Here is a 7,000-nt window from a genome sequence, read left to right on the forward strand (position 1 = left end):
TGTGTCCTCTAAGACTCGCTATCGTGCTGAATATATCGAAAGTTGCCTATTCGAAACTAGAATCTCTAACCCCATCCCCGCTCCCACCCCCTGGAGACAAAAGTCCCGGAGATTTTTAACTTGACTCCTCCCCTAAGGCAAGTTGTTTTCGAATTAGGTACCTTTTAAAAGTCGTAATAATTCGCACTTTAAAAAGTGCAGATAACACCATACTATTTAGCTTAGATTGCCGTCACTTCACAAAAGTGTCCCTGAGAAAAGGCGAGATGAGAAATGGGAGGGTCGTAGATACAGGCTTGGTGGCGCGGAGGTAGGTAGCCGGTATACAGGAGTGTAGGTTAACGTCTTAAGAGTGTGTAGGCGGATTCGTTTAAGAGGCTTGCCTAAAACCCGAGTTCAAGTAAAATAAGTTTAAGCTCCCTACGTTCCCTCTATAATAAGCAGATAAACTTAGGAAAAATGACAGCAATATGCTGAAGTTCAAATTATCCTTTAATCTTGGCTTGTCTCAGATATTGGTGAGGTTATATTCTCTTACTGCCTCTGATAACACCTTTGTTAATTATAAACTAACTTAGATAGTACGTGCGTTCTGATTGGTTAAAAGCGTATGGTTTATTGTGGCGGTAAACTCACAGAAAACTTAAAGTTATTTTATAACAGCATCAGACCACACTTTCTGTGGGAGTTCTTTGACGGAACATTTACACAGTAATGATGTCACAAGTGGTACTCAGGACAGTAACAAAAGGCTTCCAAAAGGTTAAAGAGACTAAATCTTAATTATCAGGCAAAGCCAACACGATGACAAAAGACGAATGGTATAGTGCTTAAACGTTTCATTTTTTGCGGTGATTCATACGTATTCTCAATTTGCTCGCTTTCTTCGCCTGGCATACTAATGTAAACGGATGCATGTCGGTAAGCTCAAGACTATTATTTGTGTCTCCTTACATGACGTATCTAGGTTAGAACACATGATGGCGTGCAGAGTTTGAGGTAAGAAATGACTGTACATGTAGCCCGTGTTTTGATTTGGCGTTGACAGTAAATTTGAGGAAATCGATAAACGTATATTGCGGTTGAACTAACCTTATTATACAGTGTTATTTTACGCCACGTGAAATTCCTGGGCCGCGTGTAACCTGAATTTCAGTCGTCTTTTTAACGAGTCGTAAACTGGGCCCAAAACTCCGATCCCAAGAGACTCAGACAAGTTAGTGTCTCGTGGAAACGAAAATTAGCGAGTTCGCCCCTTTGTGACGGTGTAGTTAATTAGCTTCTTTAATACAAGTTCGCTCCCTACTTTCTTAGTTAGCCCCCTTCTTTTCTATTAGTATCGTAAATAGCTCTTCAATGAATGTCGTGATTCTGTATGAATCGATCATCTCGTCCCGGGGGAAACCACGCGCACACTGAACGGAAACCACAAGTGGCTCGCTTCAGAGGTTTCTCCCCGGGCTCCCGGGGCGTATAAAACAAACCAACTACGCGACCGACAACCAACGCAAACGACTTCGTAAAACGCTAAAAGTCATGCAAGAGAGAAACCGAAGGGCCTCGAGGGCCTCACTTTGCTTTAATTTAAAGTGGCTAACACAGTTTTGGCAGTTTGTGACTGAGTATATGTCATTTGCCAAAGGTTGCAGCTCACAAGCTTAAACTTGGCAAATGAAAACATACTGATGAAAGATTTTGATTGACAGGTAAATTTTTTTTGACGTTTTCGTAGTTTCCATGGCATCATGAACGATGGAATACAACCCAGGAGCCCATCATTTGATGGGCTCCTGATACAACCTTAAAATTTCACTTTTGCTCAGTTTACATAAAATTCGCTCATTAGATTTTCCTATAAACTTGCACACAGTTTACTATATTAATCATTATCATTTGAAACTTATTTGACCAAATTTTAGCAGACGGGTTTTTAGACAGTCAATAATATGATTGTAATTATTAAATGTGTCACAAAATTTGTCTGTTCGACTTCCATTTTAAAGTTCTCATTATTTAAAATACGATAAAAGCAAAAATTCTGCCTAATATCACAAAATTTTAATGAGTAGATTTTGAGAAATCATCTTCTGTGTACCATTGCTTTCTGCCACCATGTTTGTTTGTCTAAGTTACACGTGTGGTCACGTGAATTTCCACTGACTGCCCGCAAAACTGTGTTCAGCCACCTTGAGGAGAGGTTGAGGAATGGGACCTCTTTAACAATTTACTGATACATGCAAATGGAGAGATCCAAGTGTGACACTCATAACATACTGGTTGATGCCATGTTATAGAGGAAGTCAATGTAGGGAGTTGGTTATCTTTGGGAACAGTTTGTCCAGTATACTGGTAAATGTCTACAATCAAACATGTCTGTGAGCTACATTGATGACCAGTATTAATGAACTGAGGCAAATTATATTTATTTATTTTAGTGGGATACCAAAATACCCAAAACAAACCTTCCAATACCATGTTCTCCCCAGGATCTTGGGAAGGCCAGGGGGCATTCGCTAACAAAATCCTAATCTAGCACAATACCAAAAAAACGACTTATAAAATTCGCAAGAGTGAAGTGTCATGCTGTCTTACTGTTAACCTCCTACATTTTTAAGCCCCCCAGATGTCTGCCGCTTTCTCAAAGTCGAATTCCTCTAGCTTTGGTCCTTCAACCTTCCATGCACGTGTGAGTTGAGTTTAGTATTCCATGTAATATATCCCTTGAAGTGTCCTTGAATTTATGGCTAACCGTGCTGTTCAAAGAAACTAGCGAACGATATCGCGACAAGTTTGAACTAAAACCTTATCAACTGCGAGAAAAAGCAATGAAAAAACTCTAGGCAATGTTTCAGTATCTTTATTGAGTGTTATTTGCTTTACTTATGGACAGGATCCCAGTTCCAGATGTTTAACAACATAAGGTTTCTTCAGTTTTAAGTCAGGCAGCATTGATTTTTCAATGAATCAAGCCAGGCGGCCTGCCTGGCCTGAAATACCTGGTGAGAACACTGCAATACACCAAAAATTATACTAAAACTTGCGTAAAATACCAATATTAAGAAAAACACGGTATACTTTATACCCAGAATTGGTCGTGAGGGAATACTTTATAGCCAATTTTAAGCATAAAAATACTGTATACCTAAAATTAAATACCCCAGTATACTGTATACCCAAAAACCCAGACCAACCCTGTTACAGGAACGAGACATAAGAAACAAAATTTTGTATCCACATCAGTACTATGAAATATTCATGCATGTGACCCCGGGAGATGGGTCTGCTTGTCAGAAAATTGGGAAAACACAGGTTCCCAGATCTTATTTTTTGGCTATGGGTTAACTCAATTTTCACCGAAGGAAAAAGTAGCAACTAGAGAGGCCTTTTTTTAGGGGTTTGGGGAAGGGAGGGGGGAGGGGGGGTACCAAGAGTACCAAGAGGGGTACATATGTCGCTATTCCATTTGCAATTCGCCGTCGCAGTTTCAACCTATGTTTATCTTGCTTGTCACCATTTCATCTGTCATATGTTGCTCTTTCAAGCCCATATCGCTTTTCAGAATTCCGCTTTAAACAGGGCCCCGCTAGGCACAACGTTTTTTCTTCGTCTGTTAATGCCATCATATTTGCATCGTCAGTTCAAAGTTTTGGCCATTAAGAATTTTCTTTCGCATCAATAAGTATCATAATAAGTGGAAAAGTTAAGATTAGTTTAGCATATTTTATAACACTGCATATATTTTTCGTTCCTATGAAGGTTTTTCAAACAAGAGACTGTCTTGGAGGAAAATGGACTTTTCAGATGGAGACTGTACTGGTGAACCAACAGAAGGAACTGATATGGAGGAAATAATTAGTACTGTAAAGACACTGCTTATTCATTCCATAGTACTTAATAATTCTGAAGGCTTTAACATGGCACTTGATGGTTTGGAACAACTCCGTGTTGGCCTTAACTGGAGTTCTCCTCCAGAATCTACAACACCTGTCTGCAATGATTGGAATACTCCACTAACCCTGAGTGCAAAATTGGGCCGTGCAGGTATGGTAGCCACCTTACTGGAAAAGGGTGCTAATCCCAACTTATTTTCCAAGTATAAAAATGGAAAACCAATTGGACGGACAGCTCTTCATAAGGCATCAAAATCAGGACATCTGCAAGTTGTTGATTGTCTTCTAAAACACGGCTGTGACGTTAACATAGCTGATACTAGAGGCTGGATGCCAATACATGATGCAATTTGTCGAGATAAGATTGACTGTGCTTTTAATCTGCTCGAAAATGGAGCAAACCCGAGAACAAGCTTTTCCATACCTACACCAGATACTGAAAATGTGGATGACATTGGAACAGCGTCACTCATGTTTTCTACCAGAACTTATAACTCGGATTTATTTATGCTTCCGTCAGTTGAGTTGAATTGCCTTTCCCTTTCCGCGAATTGCCATCAGCCACAAATAGTGTCTAAACTACTTCAAAGATATTTCCTCAATGATGTAAACTGTCAGAGTCCTCTGGGTAGAACTGCACTACACGAAGCCGTGATTCTTTCGAAAAGTTTAAACCTCAATGAAGAGATCAACGTCCAAAACAGGTATGAAACTTTAAAGATCTTATTAGATTCCGGTGTTGATCCTAATATTCCAGATCGCATGAGAAAAACAGCCCTTCACGTTTTCTTTGACCAAGCAAACCGCTACAAAGTCATTGTGAAGAAGTACCCTCAAATTGTCTCCAAGACAATTCTCCTATTGCGAGATTATGGCGCTAATATAAACATGGCTGACCTCAGTGGAAGAACAGCAGCTCATCAAGCTGCTGCCTTTGGTGATCTGGAGACAATGCAGCTTCTTTTGGAACTTGGTGCCAGTGTCACAAGTCTGGATAATGATAGTAAAACACCAGCCCATATCGCGGCTTATCATCGTAACTTTGATGTGCTGCAGCTATTGTTAAATCGTGCTTCCCATGCAGAGTTTGTAAATCGTCACGGCGACACTGTCTTACATACTGCAATAATGGCAACTACCCATGAAGATGTTCTTTTAGCAGTCGCTGAAGCATTTAAGAGTGATTTTGATAAGTTTCAGAAAAACGTTTACGGAGAAACAGTACATGATCTTGCAGCAAAGTTTAATTTAAAGAGACTTTCTTGCCTACTCGCTTCCCAATCCGCAAAGGCTACCGATGCTAATTCTACTTCTGTTCCCAGTAAAATGGAGAAGGAAGAAACCGGAAACAACTGTGTTAGGGACAGCACCAACCCAAGAGAAATTCTTGGCGTGGTTCGTGAAAGCGGCAGAAATAGTATATCTGGTGCATCGAGTCACAGTGATTCTGTTGGTTACTCTGACAACATTGAGGTTCCAGATTTGTGTATTGAGGAAGACACAGATGTAAACGAGTACTTATTGAAATTAAGTCATGAGTACCGTATTAGAACTTTTCACATGGACGGCGATGGAAAGTGCCACGAAAGATGCAATGTTGCTCTACAAAGTTTGACCTTTGTCGAAAAACTTTTAGAACTTGTTGCGGACGATGATCATATTTTCGACTATCAAATTTTACGAACTGGAAGCGCCTTTGAAGGCTACAGGATAGGCAAGCCAGATGAATTTGACTATATGTGTGAATTGAAGTCGCTAGCAGATGATAAATGTGAAATTGTCGCAACCGAACAACCAGGATTTGTTCGCATTCAAGTAAAAGAAGAGTACAGAGAAGAATGGACCATGTTTCTGTCAAAAGAGGGATTTCTTGACGCTATGAAAGTGAAATGTTTTCTGGCCAAACGTTTGTACGAAAAGTCTAGCACGCCTGCCCTAGTACACAAAACCAGACTGAGCTTCAACACGACAAGTTATGATTCATGTGGCCTGTGCCATCCCTTTATAAGTACAAGCAAGGCCGGAGTAAAGATGACTTTGTTTTGGAGAGGAAATGTTTACAAATTAATGCCCATTGACATTGACATTACTCCCGCCATACACTTTTCCAGTTGGCCGAAGTCCGCCAAAATACCTCCTTGTCATGTTCTGAAAGGTTGTGCAGATTTTGGCCACCATGTTGTTCCTAAGTCTGAAGGAGGAGATTCTCTCTTGTGGAGGTTTTCTTTTTCTGTGGCTGAACTCAAGATATTACAGAATACAAGTCCAGAGCAGGCTGCTTGTTACACAGCTCTAAAAATCATTAAGGGGCAAACTGAATTAAGAAGAAGCTCGAAGCGTTTTTCACATCTTGGGTTCTCCATACTTACGTCCTCAAGACAAGATTCTTTGAAGAACTTGAACGTTCCGATGATTCCAAGTTGTGGCAAGAAGACAAATTGACAGAACGTGTTTGTTCCGTGTTGGAATCCACCGCAAGTCTGTTAACCCAGAAAGAATCTTCCCTTATAGAGTTTTACTTTCTTCCAGGTCACAGGGTCATTTCAAACGCAGACACGATGTTTGGCAAGTTCGTAGCGGCATCGATAAAAACTACTCTTCGAAATGTCGTACGACTTTTACAAAAAGAACCTATCTTGTCATTAGAAGATATCGAGGAAGGAGCTTTCACTATGAAATTTGAATCAGATTCCACTTAGTTCCACTTACGAGTCGGCCAGTGACAGCGAGCTGTCAGCGATATGGAATTAGCAGGGCTATAGTGTAAGGAGAGATTTCCCATGTATTCTTTATTTGATTCGAATTTCATATCTAGCTTTTAAATATTCCCTTTGAAGTTGTGTTAGCCGTAATTTACATTGAATTTGCATTGAGTTGTTTTAGTTTCCTTAAATTATACACATTTTACTTCAATGTTTACTTTTAAAAGGATAATTTGTTTCTGAATAGATATACAGCTTAGTCACTGAATAACTGGACCTTTCGCCTGTTTAAATACCAACCGTTCGCAGTTTTTAGTTTTGACATTTTAGGGAATCCTGAGCAAAGGAAATTCTAATTCTTTTACACAGCTTTCTTTGTAAATTTCCTAAATTCACTTGCTTGACTGA

The 7,000-nt window shown here is 39.8% G+C and overlaps 1 pseudogene; it reads left to right on the top strand.

Annotated features, from left to right (window-relative positions):
* Window positions 1-975: 975 nt before the first annotated feature.
* Window positions 976-6,651, top strand: LOC140946678 (uncharacterized; annotated as a pseudogene).
* The last annotated feature ends 349 nt before the right edge of the window (window positions 6,652-7,000 follow it).

The sequence above is a fragment of the Porites lutea genome, chromosome 8 (assembly GCF_958299795.1).
Source record: "Porites lutea chromosome 8, jaPorLute2.1, whole genome shotgun sequence".
NCBI lineage: Eukaryota > Metazoa > Cnidaria > Anthozoa > Scleractinia > Poritidae > Porites > Porites lutea.